Consider the following 22,396-nt stretch of genomic DNA (forward strand, 5'->3'; position numbering starts at 1 on the left):
TGTAAGGAGGGCGATATTGAGAGAAGGGGAGTGGACGAGCCTGACAGAAGAACTTAATCACCACTAGAGAGGTGATGCTCTCAATTTCATTGAGGAGCAGCAGCAGCAGGAGGATGAGGATGATGATGATGAAGAAGAGTATGAAGAACGGAGCAATGGGGGTTCTCTTTTCAAGACACCTGGATTGTAACTTAGCTAGCAGCACCCAGTTTAGCTACTGAGGGGATATAATTGCTATTTCAGGGGGTTTTCATACTAAGCTTTATCTCGGTGAACCAGAGACACATTGCTGCACACATCACATCTGGAGCAAGTCCGACCTGGACAACACAACCAACCACTGCGGTGAACTGAAAGTCGGAACGCCGGGCTAAATAAATCCTCTGCCCTCCCTTATGGAAGAGGTTAAGCCTCCTAGCTGCTGGGCTGTTGCCGAGCCAGTCACCTTTATTTAGGCAGTGGCTGTACTCTGTTAGCGAGCTGCTAACAGTTGGGACATTGCATTGCATTGCATTGGCTGGCGAACACCGACCTCCCTCAGGATGTGTAGAGACTAGCTAGCTGAGAACGTGCCAAACAAATGGACATGCCTCACCAATAGCCCCCCCAGAGAAGCCCCCTTTTTTAACAATAAAAGAAACACAACAGTGCAGGTAAGTGGTCCACGTACATGTGTTGTTTAGCCACAAAACGCAGTGCAGGAGAGGAAACGCAAAACTAGCTTAGCCGGTTAGCCGTATTTCTGACTGCTGCCTTACGTCTGACGCTAACGGTCAGCTACCAGCTAGCTAGAGCTCGGTTTTTTGGGGGGTTCCGCGGTGCAAAACGTCGACGTTTTATAAAATGGGGTGCTGTTACTCGTGGGAAGTGTGGTAGTTTGTGTTTTAATGGCGTGTTTTGTAGTGCAAAGCTGCACGACATGCAGGGAAAGGTTCCTTACGTTAGATAGTGCTACCTTAACCTGCCTAACGCTATGGAAGGGGGCGGAGGCTGAGGGGCTGAGTGAGGTTAAAGGTATTAGCTAACTTGAGCATGTCGATCAGTAATCTTGGTTTAATTAAAAACATTAACAGTCAGAAGAGAAAGTCGGGTTTGGATTTCCACCCTGGACGCTCTGGAGAAAGTCTCATTTGAGCCACTTCACTTCCCAGACAGTCTGATCGCAGCGCCGCAGGAAGACGAGCTACAGAACTTCGCCCGCGCTGAACGGACCAGCTGGAGATCAGCTTCTGGTGCTGTCACATGGTCCAGCCTGGTCTTTGATGGTCAAGCTGGTTGAAACGTTGGACATTTAGACGAAAGCATAGTCAGATGGTTGTTCGTGTTCATTTCAGTTTGATGGACTGGCTGGTTTATCAGTATGACTAGCTTTTAACCAAGCTGGTCGCCAGGCTGGTCACACTGGTTGACCAGTTTGGTAAACCTAGTCATATTGGTTGGCCAGGCAAGTCAAACCACCTTGGAATACTTGTTGACTAGCCTAGTCAGGTTGGTCATGCTGGTCATGCTGATGGAGCAGTTAAACTGTCAAATTCCAACAAAACAAAATACCTTACGCTGGTAAGCCAACTGGTTAACCATACTAGCTCTTGACCAGTGTATCTGGTCAAGAGCTTCTGTTTGAGGTCATCAAGCTGGCCACACAGGTTGACTAGGTTGGAAAACACTGGTCAGCTAGTTTGTTCAGGTTGGTCATGATGGTCATGACTAGTTTAACCATCAAACACTATGCTGGTAAATACTAAGCTGATCCACCAGCTTGGCCAGCTTGAGCTTTTTTTCAGCAGGGCAAAGAATGGGTTAACTGCTGTGGACTTTTGTCCGGTCTAGGATCAGATTTCTCTCATATTTGCAATGTTTTTACTGATGAGAACATCTCCTACCCTCATCAGCCATGATCTCTCCTCACTGATTATTCTCACTTCCCACCTATTCAAATAGCACGGGATCATCTTTATCTGTATCTGTATCGGTCTGTGTCTGTGTCCCTACCCTGGCTGTTCACAGCCATAAAAATGAAAAGGAGAAGTTGGGCTAAATAAGAAAAACACCCTCGCTGAATGATTTAAGATGCACCCTCACAGGGAAGTGGCGGATGTGATGTGAAGGTAAATACACAGGGATGAGGCAGGCTACCTCAATCTGGCCTTGTCTCAGGTTGGTGTGTGTGGGTGTGTGAGGCACAGGATTTTAGGGTTTATGTTATGATTCTGCAGCTGGGTGTTTCATGCTTCTGCCATATCGAGGGTTATAATGTATTGCTTGGCTGTTGAAAAATGAAAGAACTTTTGGTTCTGCATACTAAGCGCCAGAGGCTGTCGGTTTTCCAGGCCCAGAAGACTTGGATCTGCTTCGGTCTGTCTGCTGCAGAATCTTAAAGGGCCCGAACCCTGCTTTTTGGATTTTGTTGTTTTCCTGTGGTCCACATATGGCATTTATGGGGGTTTATGTACCAAAATGTAAGTCTTAGTTCATATATTTCAGCCATGACACTAACACCACTAGCCTAACGTTGTGTAGGTTCCCTTTGTGCCTGCCGTCCATGCCTGACCCTTCAGGGCATGGAATCCAATAAGACCTCTGAAGGTGTCCTGTGGTATCTGGCAGCAGTAGATCTTTTAAGTACTGTAATTTGTGAGGTGGGACCCTTTGTGGCTTGCATCAGTGAGCCTTGGGCACCCATGACCCCGTCGTATGTTCACAAATGTTGGGAGGTACTGGCCACTGCATACCTGGAACATCGTACAGGACCTCCTAGATATTTTGGAGATGCTCTGATCAAGTCGCTTAGACATCACAGTTTGGCCCAGATTCCTACGCTTGCCCATTTTTCCTGCTTCCAACACATGCAGTGTTCACTTGCCACATAATGGGTCATAATAGGTCCCTTGACGGGTGCCACTGGAACCAGATAGCTAGTGTTCTTCACTTGTTAGTGGGTTAAGGTTTAAGGTTGATTGGTGTGTGTAAATCATCTGTGTTCTGATTGTTGGCCCAGATGAGTTCAAAAAGCAGTCCCGGCTGAAACACTCCTTATAGCTTTGGTGTGTGCTTCAGCCTGGACTGCTTTTTTTTTAATATGGCTCAATATGAGTCATCCATGCATAAACTTCGTATCTCATAAATCTCAAGGAAAAAAAACTTTTAATGGAAGTTGATATAAATATATTTAATGTCAGGTAATTTTGGAGCATCTTATATTGGTCATCATGAAATTTGGACACAGTGTAAAGAACAAGGGCCAAATTCAAATTGTGTCAAAAAAGGGAAAATGACAAAAATGGAGATACAAGGTTTTTCTGTGACGTAGGTTATGGCATCGGCAGCAGTCCGAAAAGGGGCGGTGGCTGGTTGCGCATGTGTTTGAGGAGGCTTGTGTTGGTCCTCACCGTCCAACTTTTCTTTTACTCAGATTTTATGCATATGATGGTATGTTTTTTAAACTAGGACAGATTTGAAAGAATCGCAATATTTGGCCTTACTTAAAGTATTGCAGTATATTGCAATATATATTAAATTGTTACCCCTGTGTCGTGATGCGTATCGTATCGCTAGGCTCTTACCAATACACTGCCCTGTGCAATATGGTAGAAAATTATTGTTCAAGGAATGGGCATTTTTTTTAAGGGGTTTCCAGGCACAGCAGCATGACCCAACATTTGGTATTGATTGCTGGCTGTCACATAGCTACGCCCACGCTGACTCAGACGGTCCATAGATAACTGTGGATGGTCCAGCGTGGACATATCTTGTAACGTGAGCAGTTTCCTGACCTAAAGATTTTCAGGCATATAAAGTATCCCCCAGGAGCCTGAGCATGTCTTTACATCAGCTAGATGCAGTTTCACAACGTTTGAGGGTAAGATCAGGACATTCGTCACTTCAGCTTTACGAGACTCTTATTTCACTGCGTCCTTGGGTCTTGAGTCCCTGAGTGTTTTTCTCTTTTCCTCGCACCACGCCCTGCAATATTCAGACTGAGGCGTCATGGTCGGCTGTGTTCTCCTCCAAAAAAAACCCCAACAACAACAACAGCAAACCTCTGTGTCCAGTTATAATGCTGAAATGATTAGGTTTGTCTTTAATGAATCCTTTTATGAAGCAGCCGCTGTAGCAAGAATGAGTCACGGTATTGATTGCCTTCTACTCTCCCACCTCAGCCCAAAGGAAGCCCTGCTAATAGCTGGCAGGCACAAGTAGGGAGGCCTCTGTCAGAGGTGGACAAGCATACCGATGTGACCCTGAGTTGTGCTGCATTGGCGGGGAACCCAGCATGCCAAAAGGAGAACTACACAGTTCTGCTGCATTATTTATAGCCGCATAGTAAACAGTCGAGTCCATGCCTGCTAAACATGACATGAGGGTCAGCGCTACCTTCCACAACGTGTGTGTGAACATTAGTCTATGCTGTTGGCTATGGAAAGTAGGTGTACAATGGTATGGAAATGGATGGTTATCATACTGTACATTTGCTCAATGCTTGTTTTGAAGGGAGAATCCCTCCAATTTCTTACCATTTTCAGAGTTTTATAAACCAATCAATTGAATAGTGTAGAAAAAGAATCAGCAGATATTTACAGAAATGCACATGTTCTGTTTTTGACGAGAACAGATGTAATCCTGGGTAAAGCTGCAGTTGGATCCTGAAATAATATTGTACAAGGAAGTGGTGCGAAGGTATACTGTGACATTAATGTTTGTGTCACAGTCTGTAGTGATAGAATGTCGACTCAACATTGATACTGTGGCATTAGCAGCACGCCGGCCACCGGCCTCGCCCAACGTCAGGACTGGACTTTAACATTAATACCGCAGTGACTGCTGGTATCGGCCAGCTACGCTACTGGTGTGTTGGCATCCATACTGTGGTGACTGCCAGCCTCGCACAGCATCGCAGCCACGGAGACCCTCCCAGCATCGCTACCACAGCATTGGCCACGAGCCATGTTCATTAGGTCCTGGACTCTTCATCAGTTCGAAAGAGTAAATATGTGGTCTATATCTTAAGGCATCAAGGGCGAGGCTTGAGGTTTTTACCAGGCATGGTCACATGAAAGGTCATTTTATGCCACAGAACCTTTTTCCAAAAAAAGAGCAGATATTTTTGTCCCAAACTCCACATTGTTGAAATGCCATTGCAGATTCTATGCAGCCAGTGGCGGTGTGGTGAATCTAGGCTTGTTTGTTTTTTATTCTTGTTAGAATGGCCTTATGTATGATGGTGTTAAAAAATATAATGTTTGAATGTAATTCGACTTTGCACAGTTGAAGTAAATAATCGCACCGCAGTTACCCTTGTGTTTTAGTCTGAGTGCACTGGAATTAACCAGAATCTTCATGTTGAAATTACAAATAAGGAGGTTGGTTTTAGAAATTCACCTTGTTCACTGCGTATGAGTTTTTGTGTGTCGGATGTATTGCTAGTCCTAGTGGGTTTAGTTTCTAATTTTATAAAATGATCATATTATCATATCCCAAGATGTATACAAGAATTACGGACAAGCTCATCCCATTTACCGTCTACCGGGGCACAGATCTTATTAGTGGAGTTTATTTTGTCCTAAATTTAAGACTCTAGCAAAGGCATTTCCATAATGGACAATTTCCAATTGCTTCCCTGTACATGAATGGGTGAGTTTTCCTGAAACTGGCCCAGGGGCATCCTCCTGTCACTTAACTGGAGTACAGTAACAGTAAGACAGTGAGCGAGCTGACTGTGTAATGAAGCCGCATGTCCTCCAGACACACTATCTCCATCAGGTGAAACCCATTAATAAGTGAAGTGAGTTTATGTGAGGGTTGTATGTATCGCATTTGCTGCAACGTACCCATTGAAGTCCCTGGCTCCGGAGTGCTTCCTGGAGCAAGGTTGACCTCAGCAATGGCAGAGGGGGTGGAATTACGTCTGGGACAGTGGTTGATGGCAGAGTGTGGTTGGTGACCAATCACTGTGGGCCTCTTGATGTTTCTGCTCTGCTTCCTGTGGCTATTTATGGTGAACATCATTCTTTCCGCCGAGCACCGTTTTCCTCTCTGCCTCCAGATAGGGAACTACATCAGGGGCCTTTTTGTTTCTTCTTTTTTTTTTTTTGTTGGTGCATAAACTATTTTTACATCACCATCGCCAGGGTTCACGAGTGCAGAGTGCTCTAGCAGAAAGCGGACACGTCAGACAGTACGAGGGCACGCACTCCATTTAAAAAAAAAAAAAAAGTCATGGCACTCAAAGAAGCGCAGGGATCTTATCTCTCAGCCTACAGGGCTTTCAGCAGTCTGTCACTCGCTCGGTGGTCTGTTCAGCTCGTTAGTCACTGTGGGAGTTTTCAGAACAGCTCCATGGATTGACATTGGGTTAGATGTAGGACAGCTGATTTATTTCTGATTTTAGTTTATTTATTTATTTATTTTATTTTTTTCCTTTCTCCAGAGAAGAAGAAAGATGGAACAGCCTGCCATGTCTGGTTTTAATGAGTTTGAAGAAGCATTCTGACTGGCTGGGTGGGAAACTGTGACAGTTTGGCATAGCTGACTCCTCACCCCGATTTGTAATGTGAGGTTGGGGGTGGGCAGTAGGACAGAAATATGAAACTGTGAGACTTGAAGACAGTTTCGCAGTACTTGTATCTAGGCATGTGCCGGTAATATAATCCTCTTATGCAGGTTAACTGTTTGGAGAATAGCTGAAGTAAGTATTTGAACCTGAGCTGCAGTCCAAATGACACTCTATTGCACCCAAATGATGTTCTATATAGGGTTCATTAGGGCTGATCAGGAGTTATGATTGAATTTATTTATGTATTTAGGAAAGCTGGTATGAGGAGGGGGAAAAAAAATCTGAAGAGAAGGAAAAATTTCAGTATGATCTAAGGTCAGAGTACAACACCGTTATGTTGGGATGTCTCGATCCGATCCAGTGACTCGGGATTGGGGGAGTCGATCCAGGTGTATGCCACTGTCTGGTTCGTATCCAGTAAACGAGAGCAATAAATAAATGAACTTTATAATATATATATATATATATATATATATATATATATATATATATATATTATAAAGTGTATATCACAATATTTATCACAATATGTAGTTGTGATGATTCAGGCATCTCTTAACTTGCTGACATTCGGGTAGAAGACTGCGGTCCATCAAAACCAGCACAACACGTCATGCTAACAGCTTCTTCCCCAGAGCTGTAGCGCTCCTCAATCACAGTGGTCACCTCCCACTGTAAACCTCTAAACTTACAACTAAACTGTACCAAACCGGACTGAACAGCTATTTGCACTCTGCCTATTTTGCACTATGACTATTTGCACACCTGTACAGATGTCCTTTTCTTTTCTGTAAATATATTTTTCAGCTCTTTATTACCTTTATTACCTTTAGTACTTTCTACTTTTTTTAATTTATCCCCTACCCTATTTATTGTTTAGTGTCATTTTCCTTTAGTTTAAGACTGTGTTCTGTGTTTTTTGTTACTTGTCATGCGTGTTGCTCTCACCAAGACAAATTCCTTGTATGGGTAACATACTTGGTGAAATAAAGAGATTCTGATTCTGATTCTGATTCTGATTCTGATTCTGATTCTGACATTTAGTTTTTGTTCGTGCCACTACTCTTCGAAGGCCACCTAGTTAAAAGTTGTCCTACTTCTGTGTCACCCTTCAAAGCTTTTTTTGTAAGACCAACATTTTGCTTTTTGGTTTGTGTTTGCAGCTGCGCGTGGGCTAAAGTCATTGTCCACGAAGCAGAGAGCCATTAATAATGAATGCAATCAGGAAATGGGCAGTTGGTCTTAATAGATGCTTAATCTTGGTAAAAAATGGCTTCAGGGCTGTGGGAGAGAGGCCTATGTCATAGCGGGCTCCAGGCACTGTGTCATTAATGCTGCGAGAGGCAACTGTATATTTTCCAGCCTTTGCACTTTGGAGCCTGTCCAGACACTAATGGTATTGGGCTGTGTGTGGCACTCTGAAGCCACCCCCACCATGCCATTGATTAATGGGGGCACCTCGCTGTTACCAGCCCGACTCCGAGAACTGGCTGTAGAGCGGTGTGATGGTGAGGTGGGTGTTTAAGTGCTGCCAGCAGATTCTCATCTGGGCAGATCGTACTCTCTTCTCTTCAGGTGAACTTTTAATACAGGCTTTCTAATCTCAAGCCCCAAAATCTAGCCATGTAATTTAGATTCTGTAAGAGACGTCTAGTGTTGGCTGAAGACTAGAGGTGGGTAATTCAGGTCTGGACAGAAACACAGAGTCTGGAACTTTGTTCCAACTGCCTAGACATGTCTGGATACTGGCTTAAGCTGGTTAAAGAAGCCAGACAATTGCAACAATACCCCAGGGGTGCATTTTTACTTTCTGGACCCACCTTTGCTGGAGACTATCTCCGTGACTTCACCTCAGCATCCAGTCAGAATGGTGCTCCATCTGCTTTGTGTTCATTGCTGAAAAAACAAGCTGCTTTGCATGGCATTGTTTTTTTTTTTTTTTACAGCGCAGGAACTAGTGTTTCCATACCAAGGTGTGCTTTCTGTGAGTCTCTCTGTAGTACTAAAGATAACATAAACAATGGTAGGCCAATATATTTGGGCAATATTGATTAACTTCAGTTTAGATATTTGAGTTTAAGGCAGTGTTTAGCTCTTGAGATGACTGTCCACATTGTTTTTTACAAGTGATTAGATCGGATTTGTGTGTCCAGACATAACAAACATATCTGCATGGGTTGCTGTGGTTACAATGTAGGTGACAGTTAGTACCTGTCGTGCTCTTCTTCTTGTATTCTTGCACTTCCGTCACTCAGTATTTGCAAGGTCGTTGTTTGTCGTGTTGCAAGTGATGCAAAATGAAATCTGATTCGAGCGTCCAGACTGAGACGCATCTGTACAAATCCAATTGTAGTCACATTTCAAACCGAAATGAGATTTAATGTGGATTTTTGCTGTACAGACTACCAAAAATCAATCTGGATACAATCTCGATATGCCAAAAATTGGATTTGTGCTGGTGGTCTGAACATAGCCTGTTAGGCCAGAAACATGCTCAATGTAAGTACACAAATGCAAATTCCAGTGCACTGCATTCTTATGTTACTGTGGCGGTTCACTTCAAAATTAAATCTGGTCCACCATGACAGTTGACTATAAAAGCGTAGTGTGGGTGCAAGACAACTTGGCTGTCGCTGTAGTTCCCCTTGCGACAACGCTCAGAATGCTGCTTATGTTGTGTTATGACATGACATGCACTGTGAAACATTTCCAAAGCAACTATGTGCAAAAGCCAGTTTCCATAGCTAGGAGCTCCTGCATTCACATCCTTGCATGAAGTATGTTTCCGGCAGTACTCTTAAAAAAGAGTAGATCACAGCTGTGTTTAGTTAAATTAGCATTTTGATTGGATGTTCTTTTGCCCATGTGGGTTCAACAGTTCAGCAGTGTAATTTCTTTAAACTAATGCCAGGTATAGGCGACATTTAGAAGATTTTGGACCTCATTTACCCATATCTATAAGAATTTTCTTAAATGTTGACGAAGTCTACATCAGATACGTTCATGATGCGTCTTTAAATCGCAGATAAATTAAACAAGTTCAAAGTGTTGTGGTGTTTTTGTCATTTTTAAACATACCCCATCTTTATCCTACTTGCAAAGCAATAACCCAACTGTCATTAATGTGAACTCCCCCAGTCACTAACTATGCCCCAACTGCGGGACTAATAAAGAATAAAGGATTATCTTATCTTAACACTAGGAAGGTGAACACTAGCATGTCTCTCCTCCTACACTTGAAGCCTGCTGCTCCCTTTTTGAGCTGCTGCCGATGCAGCATCGCTAGGTAGTCAGCACGCTCGGAGGAAAGCGCAGCTCCCCAGCTTCAATACAACATAACTACACACTAACATACAACATTATGCTAGGCTAGGAGAAGCGAGGAGGACGTGCCATCAGCCAACCCCTGAGAGAATAAGGCCAATTTTGCTTTCTTTATTTATCTTTATTGGAGTCCAGCTGCCCAAAGTGGGTTTTAGGGTGAAAATTCTTCTTAAGAATGAATAAGTGAATAAGGCCCCATATGTGCTTTTACCAGTGGAGTAAATGATAGCCTTGGTCCCTTAAAATAGCTGTCAGGTGCAAAATTTATTGATCATCCTGGCCATAATTAATGTATTAAAATTTTTTACACTTCTATACCTCCAAATACTGTTTGGAACCAATGTCCAAATGTGGTGCTGGAAAATCGAATAAATTCTATTCTAATTGGGGTTGTTGTGGTCACCGCCTAGATTGTGGTGAAAAAGTGAAGCTGAGGGCCTTGGTAAGAACCTTAATTTGCACAAAGAATCTCACTATTCGCCACCATGCAGCTAAATTGTGAGCTTACAGAGGCTACTGTATTCTCACGCAGGACACAGTAGCAACAGCTCGAAAGTATTTACACTACACCGCCTGCTTCGCTGCTCTGTCTCGCTGTGAGGAACTGACTCCCCAGCTGTGATGGTATTGTGGCCTGCTGACTCGAGCTTCCTCTCTGAACGTGTTCTTTTATAAGTTGACGTGGTTATTAGAGCTTCCTCTCCCTGCATGCAGAAAAGCCGTTGCTTGCCTCTGCTTATCTTCTCTATCGAGGTGCATTTGGTTTTACATTTTGTTTCTGGCTAACATTTGCATAAGCAAAGCAGTGCTTCAACAGGTTGGAGGATTGCAGAACATGTGTAACTTTACCCCATGAGTGAAAATGAGCAGATAAGCTCCTAAAGCATTCACGTCCTTATAAGAGCATCTTCTAGGTCCCCCCCACGTTGCTGGTCACGATTATGAAAATCCTGCAGTTCGGCTTTCAGCACAGATAAAGAGTGTGGAACACTGACGCTGCTCAAGGCCCAGCTAAAATGGTAAAATGACAGCAGGTTTGTTCAGCGCAGATGTTATGTAAGCGTTCAGGCTTTTTGTACAAGAGTGCACAATTTGGAGCATTTTGTTTGCAGCCTCTGAGGTCCCGAAGAACTAGTGTGCCAAATTTGTACAGTTCATAAGCTCACAAACACTTCCTGTGTTTAGGTTCACTGCATATAGTGCTTAGTTCTGGGCTTACTGTCCTGAAAGTAGTCTCAATTTAGCACGCATGCTTGGGTTATAGCTACTCCACCTCAAGATTAGTAAAGTTTTTAAAGGAATGGGATCTGTAACGTAATGTAATGTCCAATTAACTGACAAATTCTGCTAGTTTAGCTATTGTGCTAGATAGCTAACGTACTTGCAGTCTACATGCTAGCTGACCGCTTTGCCTCTTTTCTTTTTTTAAATGCTGGATAGAACCTGGTGGTGCCGTGAGCTCTGGGGGTTCTGGACTACTACAGTAAAATGACCGCAATGCTAATCCAAGTAGATGTATTTATTTATCTGCATTAGGGCTATTTTTTTATAAATGACTATTTTGAAAGTCAAATAATCTATAGATCATTGATATGAATAATTGATTATTTAGATTGCAAATCACTCAACTACCAAATAACTCTTATGAAGCTGTCAGCTGCTAAGCATGAGGTTGTTCTATGCATATGCTAACTAACAATGAAGACAGTAAAGATAAATCTTATTCAAAAATTCACTTTTTGAATGAAATTACCTGCAGATATAAAGGATAAATAAAACTCCAGTATCTTTTTTTCTTGTTAATGTAAATCCTAGGTTGGCAGTAGAAGCAAAAAAATATTACAAAAGTAAATGTAGTTTTCCTTTTAGCAGTTTCCCCATACTTTTTTTTTAGGTCTTTTGTTCCTGCTATGTTTGTGTTAGTGGCTTATTTTTGACACAATCAGTTTATGATATTGATTTTAATTTGATACAGTCTATTTGGTTGTTTGTATTAGACTTTTATTTTAAGTCTGTTAGTCTGTTCGTTCTGAGGTAGACTTACTTGATTTCTTCTTTGCTTGCTGCCTCAGCGTTTACAAACAGTGCTGGTTTATCCCTGGCTCCGTCCAGGGACAGCTACTCTACTCAGTCTGTACGTTTCCAGATTAAGGGAATTATTACTGTGATAAGTACCAGCAGCAGTAAAACTGGATTCCACTTCAACCTTGTTGAGTAATCCATGGTTCACATGCGTCCCTGTTACTAGTTAGTGCGTGAAACACTCCTGATGCTGTAACTAATCGACTATTAAATTAGTTGCAAAATAATTTGGTCAGTTTTCATTGGTTGCACCCCTAATCGGCATCAACAGATACTTGCATGAAATATGTCGGTGTTGGCCCACAATTCTCATATCGGTGCATCTTTAACAACAATAATAACAGATCATCATATTGCCCATCCAATACTAAGGGTTAAAGAAATTGACTAAAGAACTCTTGACTATTGTGATGTGTTTTTCAAACTCTATTGATTCTCAAACACAGTATTTTTAATGAATGCTTTAAATGTAAAGGTGGATGGTAGACAGTGGTTCATTTTGTGTACTGTTGTACTCTGTCTTCATATCCCACTGTCCTGATTGGATAAAAAAAAAAAAACTTTTCCTTTACTCTGTGTTTATGCATATGATGGTGTGTTTTCATACTATGACAGTTTTCCTACAATTGGATTTGAAATGCGTCTCCTGTGACCAATTTTCGCTGGAGGAAGGGCATGACGCACATTAATGATACAAAATCGGGCACGCCACAAGTGTCACCTTTACCCATTAGTGAGTTGTTATTGGAGTGTGCCTAGCTAACTTTTGCAGGGTGTGGTCTCTCGGTTACTTTATGGTGGGGCAGTGATGAGGTGTTTAGCTGTCTCAGACCATTTTCAAATGTGGTTTGAGTGACCGGAGACATTGGGCCTCATTCACATCTGTGTTTTTTGCTGACTTCTGATCGGATCACCCAGTACGCCATGTTGGCGCCATGTGCATCTGGGTTGTTCTTGTACTGGCTACTTTCATTTACGGACCACATATGTATATATACCAGGTAGCGTGTTGTTATTGCAAGCATCTACAGCGCTGGTTAGAAAAAGGAGAATATCCGTGCGAGTTGGTGTAGAGTTTTTAATAGGTAATCTAGGTAGCAGGCTTGAGTCTGATTCAGACCTAGGTCCTATGAGTCATCAATGAGGAAATTGCTGCACTGAATGCTTCGTTTGTGAGCGCCCCTGAACCGAAACATCTGCTGATGGTCGCTCTGGCTATGCTTTGGCCTAAGTCAGAGCTGTTGTAGCTCTCATACGCTTGATCTCCTCACAGCTCGAACGGCAGCCTGGACTGAACCAAACTGAAGCCGGAGCCTCAATAGGACCTTATATGTCTGCGGCCTCAAAAGAGGTTTTTTAATAGCTCTGAGTGGTGACTCCCAGCGAGGTGAGTGGCTGACGATTATCTGAGCTCCGAACGCCCTCGAGGTGAGTGATTTATTACAGTAATTTAAAGAAACGAACGAGTACAGAGGCGCGCCACTATCAGCTGAGCCTGCTCTATAAATAAACTGCTTTTGCTCATCATCCACCCCTCGCTTTCAACCGCTTGTTTGTGCTCCTCCTTTTGCCCGTTTATTCATGCTTGCGATATTCCAGACTTCTTTCCTTCCAATTTAGCTGCAGCGCTGATGGAGCAAGGAGACTGCAGCTGCTCTGATATGAATCTTTTAGGTTTTAAACACCGCTCTGGTGGATGTGGAGGTGGTAGTGCAGAAAAATAGAAGCTCGCAATGCAAATATCAGCTAGCCACTAATAAACTGCACTAATAGACCCATTCAAGGTGACCCCGTCAAGAATTCTGCAGTCTTGGAGAACATTCAGAGAGTGCTGATGGTTTCCCAGGCAGTGAGAGTGATTGATTACTATGTCCATGGTTGCAGAAATGTGCTGTGCTTTGTAATATCAATAGCGATCAATGATTAATCACAAAGGCCTCGAAGAACAGGTGGGTGCTATCGCAAAACTGTAACATCAGGACACTTGAAGATGTCTTCAGAGTACATGACTAGTGTCACAAAGCAAATTCTTACTGTGTTAAATATTACAGAACTACAGAACTAAACTAAATCACACATGTTTGTAGTTTAACCCTTTAAGCCAGCAGCACTGCTGTCAAATGGCTCATGAAGTAGTAAGTCATGAAGTAGTGGTAAATGTCTAATACCAGTCGCTTTTATATCCAGCCGTGCCCTGTGACTGTAACCTTCAAATTCAGATACAGCTTTTAAGAGGCTCTCCTGATAAAACCCTGATTTAATGAATTCATAAATGACTGAAGAAAGAAATCTGAAATATCATGTACAGGCAAAGCACACTACCAGTCTTATCAGTAACACATTTGAATGAGATTTCTGAGCGTGAGTGAGAGGCTGCAGTCGTGAATATCGTTTTACCACTGTTCAGTGGAAAGACATGTCCATCTCCGTTTTTGTCTGTTTTTAGTTTTCTCCATCACATGAACCCTGTAGCTGTATTATAATAATTCTGAATGACCAATAGAAACGCTCTAAAATAACTTGGAATTTTACATGAACTTTTGTAAAGACACCTTTTGGAGATGCATGTTTTTCCTTGGTGTCTTTACAAAAGTTCATGTAAAATTCCAAGGTATTTTAGAGCGTTTCTATTGGTCATCCAGAACAGTGTCTATAAACAACATGTATGATATATTCAGTCATTAGTTGAAACCTGATGCATTGATGGGCATTGATGTTAATTCTTTGTTTTAAATGTGCAATCTGATTTTGCCCACTGCAGTTGTAACAGTTGTAGCTTGTTTAGGACCACATTTAAGCAACAATTGAGCAACGAAAAACAATTTATCATGATTAAATACCCATATAATGCAGTTAATCATCATTACATTAGAACTGTAATCGTTTGACAGCCAGAGTGAAAATAAATGGACTAAAATAAGATTCATCGGCTGCTAGTTTCTATAGAGTTTGTCCAGTTACTGAGTTTTTAAAATGGACATGGCATATCTGTGTCAATGGGTATCTGTATCGTTAGCACAAAACGCTAGCTCTGATCTTGGAGGGAGAAAAAGAACGAGTTCAATCTAATTCTGGAGCTTATCTAACCTGAAATAGCACATAGTCACACGGGGTGTATTTGAGACTGATGCCCTACTTTTAGATGTTCAAGTCAAGTGCATCAGTTAAAATAACTTGGATCATTTTAGAATTTAGTAGTTTTTTTTTTTGGGGGGGGGTATTGGATCAGAATTGGTGTCTTGACTGATACTCAGGATTTCAGTATTGGGAAAAGAAAAAGTGACTTGCCACCTCTGGTTGCTCTGATATTCTCAGAATACGATCATTCTGTATTCACAGTAACGGTAACGTCAGTGCATTGCTCACCCCTAATCAGTAGATGATTTGTTCAGGCTTGTGCACGAAGTACCCTAAACTCACAGGGTCTAAATAATACTTTGAGACCAAAGCTGTCCACATTGCACAGCATTTGAATTCTGATTATCCCTGATTGGGAGTAGTCTGGTAAGGCACACCTGGTTCTGTACGGTTCCACAATTTGCACACAATCTAAGGATTTTGGGGGGGGGGAAGAAAGAACCCAATAGTGACAAGGCCAGTGCAAAGATGGGAGAACATAGTGGTCTCTGTAGCACGCCTTAAATCTGGTGTTGATGGCAGACTGGCAAGACAGAAGCCACAGTTAGGTAAAAGACGAATGAACAGTGTCTTGGAGTTTGTCAACGTCTAAAAAAAAACACTCTGGTCTGATGAGACTTCTTGGGCAGAACAGCAAGCACTACGTCTTTCAAAAAACAGGTGCTATACATCACCTCACTGATACCATCCCAGCTTTAAAACATGGTGGTGGCAGTATCATGCTGTGGGGGTACATCTCCTGACAAGGAGCATTGCTTGAGTCCATTCAGAGTAGAGGAGCAGCAGAATGTCATTCATGATCTTATGCTCCTTGATGAAGGATTATTTTGCAGAGCGTACTGCAAGAGCCCCATATTTCAGTAATAATTAGTGTTGATGTTGCCTTGCACATGCAGAGAACGTACTTAAACTTTCCCATTGGGAATTGTCGGATTGAGGTGTTTACATCCCTATGATTTTCAATTTAACAGATCATTCAAGGGATTATCTACTTTGTTTAAACGGACAGAGATTGTTTTCGGAATGGCCTTAATCGGACTGGTCAGTTCTGATTGAGGTGTAAACATGGATCGTATTCTGTTCCAATCGAGCTGTTAGTCAGATTATTACCGGATTATCAGGCTGCATGCACACATGGCTAATTTTACAAGGCTCTTTTTTGGGAGTCTTGGTTGTCACGCCTTGTTAAAAACTAACCCTGCAGGGTGGAAGCTGCGCTGTAGCCTGGCTAGCTCTCACTGTGAGCTATTTACATGCTTCAAGACAGTGCTGTATTGCAGCCACCAAAAATGAGAATGTCACAGAAAAGACTTCAATGACTTGCATGACGCCATTATCTCAACAACTGCATTAGTAGTCATTCTTAAGAGTTGCTTCAAGTTTTAATTATCTGCCAGAAAAATGATAGTTTGACCAGTGGTACTGCAGGAATGTACACTGCAGTACTCCAGCATGGTCACTCCGCAATTCAGAAAATGGTAACTTGCTTTTACAGCCTTCCACGCTAAGGCTGGGCTGTCAATCATTACATAAGACGCAACTTCATACCTAAGAGACGGTAGCAGCCACGTTGTGTGACACAAAATTGCTTGTACAGGTAACACAAAGAGTCTTGTTTGTGAAATCTGTTGATCTGACATGTTTTTGCTTGCTCATGCAAAATAATTCAGATTTCCTTGTTTTAGGGAAATCATTGGGCCTCATTCAACGAATTCCTAGCTACGAGTTTTTGAAATTCTTGAGAAGTTTTTAATCTGCAGAATTGTTCACAGCTCTGCTTTTGTAAAATCTTTATTTAAAAGTTTTAAGCTAAAATTGGTGCAGTTGGGGAAATGGGCCCATGCAATTTTGAGCAATATTTGTCCAATTGCTGTAACGTTCTCGGATGATCATTATGGGCCCCTGAGAAGCTGTCCGAAAGGACCTCCGCTGTAATCCGTCCAACTACGTGAATAATTGTTGTTGCATTTTACCCCGAATAAGGTCATGCCCTGCTCTCCTTCCCTACAGGTGTCTGCCTGACTGTGGCTACGCTATGGTTCTTGAGTCAGCTCTGTTCTGAAGCTCTGTTTTTCATTTAACCGATTTCCGCAGTCGGGTTGAAGGGCATGTTTCATCCGAAACCTGCAGCTCACAAGAGCTGAGGGATGCGTGTGGGCTACATCGTCAACCTTTTCACCACAGGGCCCTCCCTTACGCATTCCGTGTGTGTGTGTGTGTGTGTGTGTGTGTGTGTGTGTGTGTGTGTGTGTGTGTGTGTGTGTGTGTGTGTGTGTGTGTGTGGTGGTTTCTCACAGTGTGTAGATCAGTCATGGTTCTCAACTCGTTTCCTGTTTGTCACAGAACAGTAGCACATTCACCAAGCTTGCCTCTACGTATGAGATTATACACTTGATTTCGTACAGGCTGAAATGATGGGCACTTCATTTGTCAAACTTGGTAATGCCTAATTTTACATCTGTGTAAAAATGATTAACTGTTAATATGGTGCTGCTTAGCTTCAGAACTGCAGAACTGTTGCTGTAGGAGAAAAAAAAAAGTCCCATGGCGTCATGTTCTAGTCTTTAGAATCAATATGGTTCTCTCGCTGTATCCCAACCCCCGATGGTTCACGAATTTGCAGATCTAATCCATAAATTGACCATACAATCATTTAAGTGAATTGATCTTTGCCGGATTTTTGTCCTGTTTACCATCGTAAGTAGGGCTGTGTATTGGCAAAAACTTGACGATACAATATAGATTACAATATTTCTTTTTTTTTTTTTTCTTTTCATGTAATGAAGAAAAATAATCAGATTTTAAGAGTAGTTTGATCTACACTGCTATCAGAGTACTACACTGCTATCTAGCAGTCAGGGTTTAAACACAACGCTAAATAAGCTGTTTTTTTAAGAATAGATACAGTATTGAAAAACATATCGCAATACTTCACTATATTAATATATTGTTACACCCCTAATTGTGAACAAACAAATGTGAACACTGGAGTGAATCAAGAGCATCTGCTTGTGTGCCAGCTTTGTGTATGAGGCAAATTTTAGACCAGGGCAATGCAAATGAACAGTCTCTCAGGACTTTTAGTTAGTCACAGAAAATAAACTGAGGTTTATCTGAGAGATTTCCTGCTTGGTATATCATCCATATAGGGCTACGTGATTAGAACTCTTGTGAGAAGAGCTGTCTTTCTGTAGATTAACTTGATACCAAGCCTGTATCTGTTTACTAGATGTTTTTGTGATGTGCACTAAGTAGTTGAACAGAGTAAAGCAGTGGTTCTCAAACCGGTCCTCAGGGACCCCAAAATGGTCCACAGAAGTCTGGATCATTGGGGAGGGTCAGTCCAGGACTATCAGTTTTGGAAGCACTGCATTAAGGACCCATGTTTGCAAGAGATTTGTGAGTGCGAAGAACTACTTTTTTTATAGTATGTGAAGGCTCGATACCAATGTATGCCTGCCAATGAACCAAATGTTCCTTAAAGGTTCTTAAAGTTCTTTAAAATTGGCTTTTCTAACCCACACCTCCTTTCGATGACATTTGAGTTCTCTAAAAGGCATCCATTGTATTTTTTTAGGGAAGTGACATTGTTTATAGATCACTTTTTAAAGTATTTGTTGTTTCCTAGTTTATTTGGTAATAATACGTTAAAAAAGAAAGGTAAATAAGGTGGCCCATTTAATGATCTTGATTATTGTGATGTATGTTATATTCAGTATGCTGTGTAGAGCGTGTTGTGGGTGTTTATGCTAACTGAAGAGATTGCTGCAGGTCGACTTAGCTTTTAGCCTATCACTCGCATGCACAAAAACCACTCAATAACTATTTGTGCTGCACACATAGGAATTTGCCCACCACTTTTCACCAATTTGTGCAGTGAACACACAGTTACACACACACACACACACACACACACACACACACACACACACTAGGGAACAATAGGCACACTTGCCCAGAGCAGTGGGAAGTCCCAGGGAAAAGTTGGGGTTTAGGTGCCGTTCAGGGGATTGAACCATCAACCTTTTGGTCACAAAGCCACTTCTGCATAGGTGCCAAATGTACCTGTAGCAGCACTGTTCCTGGTTGGCCCTATTTAGCGGTAGTTGTGCATTTTATCTGTGTGTCGAAGTATTATGTATCATAATATAATGTATTTATCGCCAACCTCATGTGAGAAATACTGTATGTGCTTAATCTATACAGGCATTGGTATAAATCATTTATTACAGTGTGTCCACTGTGCATTAAAATAATAGTTTTTTTTTATTGAAATCGATGTAAAATTCAATAAATTGTAGTCAAATCGCCCAGCTCTACATGCAGCCACTGTTGCTCTCATTAGGCATCGGTGATGGTTATTGAAAACTGTGATTACTTCATATTCAGGTTCATGCTGTGTTCACAACCATAAAAATAATGTTACAAATTGTCTAATAATACATACATTCCATGTACGTGAGATATATTGATCCACTTGAGTATTATAATGTTTTGCAATTTCGTATATCGATTCTCAATTGATTTTTAATGAAATGTTTACATGTAAGGATTGGTGCCAGACATTGGATCAATTTGTGTTGTGTTTTTAAACCCTCAGTGTCTTCAGATCACTTTACTGTCCTGATTGTATAAACCAACGTGATTTAATCTTAAAGCAATACATCCACAGATGATTCATTATGATGAAATATTTGTATCGTGTTTTTTTGACGAACAATCAGTTTTAATGGAATAATCAGGGCAGCCCTAATATGACTAGAAATAGAAAGGCTTAACAGAGAAATGGCTCATGCTAGGTTCTTGAGAGAGTCTGACCTTTGGGGACCTTTCAGTTGCACAGCCCTGTCTCTACTGCTGTGTTCAGTTTATCAGCATGCCATTTCCCCCCCCCCTTTTGTACATCCCCCCCCCAATCCTCTTCCACACACACACACACACACGCCCCATTTGATTGCAGCGTCACAGCACCTTGTTTTGGAACGGACTGCAGGCGTTACTCTATTACGCGATTCCGACTCGTGCAGCTGTCAGATGGAGTGAGGGAGGAAATGCAAACAGAGGGTGGGGAGAGCGCGAGCACACGCTAGCCCGGGGATTAGCTAATGGGCTGTCCTTTGGCTGCCTTCATCACGCCCTGCCCGGCCAATGCCGACACAGCCTCTTGCATTTCCATGGTAACAGTGCTTTATAGCCCCCACAAGAGGTGGATACCGAGGAAACGACGGGGAAAGAGAAAAAAGGTTGCAGAAAAGAGCGTTTTTGTTTTTTCCCCTCGTCTTTCTTCCCTCCGCTGGGTGATTTAACCGGCCGTGTTGGATGACATCTGTTTGAGTGCCATTTGCAACAAGGTCCAGAACCCCACTGCCATGGTGCTGGAGTGCTTATGTTTGGGAATGAGAGGTGGTGTGGCCGCTCGCTTTCGACTGACTGAATTGATTGGGCAGACGAGCTACCATGCTCCATCAACCAGGTAAATCGTCCGCGCTTGCCGGAACGTGTTCACAGGGATCTTTTTTCATTTTTTTTTTTCTCCCCTCTGTTTGTTTGTGTTCATGCACAAGTTCAAGTTCTCACAGCTGGAGAGAAGCAGGTGTTGCTTTGCAGAGGGATTCTAAGATTTGAATGCATATGTGTATTCAAATATTGCTCATACGATTCCCTGTTATTGTTTTTATATCCTTTCAATTTGCTCCCCATCACTGACGGTGGGTGCAGCAGCTCATGGTTTATGCTCTGAATACCTGTGCCTTGATATCTGCTGCCATTCGTGCCATAAACGAAAGACCTGTCCATTACGTTTTTTTATTTATTTTTATTTTTTATTTTTTTTATGCCTTAACGTCACCTCTTAGCCTTTCAGCTGAACGCAACAGAACCCTGCTTGTTCATCTCAGCACATTAAGATGGAGGTTGGGATAGTTGCCGTATTTAGAATTTTAACCCAGGGAATGGGCTAATGATGATGGCAATAGTCTCCAAGCTCGTTTTAACGAACAGAGGTTATTCCACGGCAGTCCTTGGGTGCATCGTAGGCTCTACAAAACTCTTGTAACATGGCGTACCATTTGGCAGTTCCGAGATGGAAGTGTTTGCTGTGAGTTGCTCTAGTCTAGGTTGCATTATTTACCACCCATGCATTCGCACAAACAAGCATTTAACAGTAACCATCCATCATCCAGTGCTTTAAGCTAATGAATATGCTGCTTGCTGTTATTGTCCTCTCTTTCTTTTTTTCCCCTCTATGCACCTGTTGTGCTGTGCTGTACTGTGCTGTGCCGCTGGGTTCTGAAGCAGAGGGGTGGAATTCCTGAAGAGCTCCTCAGTGTAAGCTCTAAGATCTCTGTGGACCTTCTAAGGCCCCAGTTGATTAGATACTGGGGTAGTTATATGGACAGCTCTTACCCTTTAACCTGCAGACCTTTAACCTTTGTTATTCACTCGTTAGTAGTGTGGCTGGAAATTGCTACAGTGTCGTAGCATTGTTTTCCCAAGACCCTCGACACGATCTGTCAGTCAAGCCCTGTAATTCATGATCTAGGAGCTTTGGTTGAAGTGCTTATTTGACTATTAAGTGATAATTGCCCAATAGTGATACTTGGCTTGCGATCCCAGCTGGCAGGGTAGTCCTTTTTGCTTAAATTCAGGCTAGTATTCGGGGACATTCATGTGTTTGGTTCAGCACAGCATTCACTGTTATTTAAGACCCCCCTCCCTTTTTCTAGCAGTCCATTTTCTCCATTTGTGAGCATGTTTGTCCAGCCAGGTGCAGATCAGAGAGGGAAGTGATTTTTAGTGATGCATGATTTATAGTATTTAAACATTTATATTGTTTATATTCATTATTTTGCCTCTGCTTTTTTATTTTATTTTTAAGGGTCAAAAATGTGAAAATTGCTGGAAATTTTATTAGTTATGTCAGGCACTGCACCGGCAGCCTGTATTCTTTCAAGGGTTTCTTAATTAAGCCAGTGGTTCTTTAGATTCTTCAGGGAACTTGCCAGTGAGGAGGCAATATTTATTTATTTATGTATTTGTTCGGTTGTCCCAGAAATTGAGACAAACAATATTATTTAAAGACCATTTTCCAATATTCCAATAATATAAAGATTTCATAATAGCATAATAAAGCAATCACACTCTTTTAAAGAGCAATAAAGTTTTAATTATTAAAGATGTTTACACATTGGGATATTTCAATATTGTTTTTTTATAGTTGAAATATCCCAAATAAATAAAATAACACAATGTTTTTAAACAAAGTTATCATACCAACTCCTTCACATGGGCTCTCCTCCA

General features: G+C 41.9%; 1 protein-coding gene across 5 annotated transcripts in view; it reads left to right on the forward strand.

The window, feature by feature from the left end:
• Nucleotides 1–80: 80 nt before the first annotated feature.
• Nucleotides 81–22,396, forward strand: part of LOC140536350 (membrane-associated phosphatidylinositol transfer protein 2-like) — a 77,087-nt gene continuing 54,771 nt past the window's right edge. For 4 of the 5 annotated variants that reach the window (XM_072658078.1, XM_072658082.1, XM_072658081.1 and 1 more), the window contains exon 1: nt 81–653. The gene's annotated coding sequence lies outside the window, so the exon portion shown is untranslated. Of the gene's footprint in view, nt 654–20,246; nt 20,571–22,396 lie in introns of those variants that run through there. The other variant, XM_072658080.1, reaches the window with a different exon arrangement.

The sequence above is a fragment of the Salminus brasiliensis genome, chromosome 16 (assembly GCF_030463535.1).
Source record: "Salminus brasiliensis chromosome 16, fSalBra1.hap2, whole genome shotgun sequence".
NCBI lineage: Eukaryota > Metazoa > Chordata > Actinopteri > Characiformes > Bryconidae > Salminus > Salminus brasiliensis.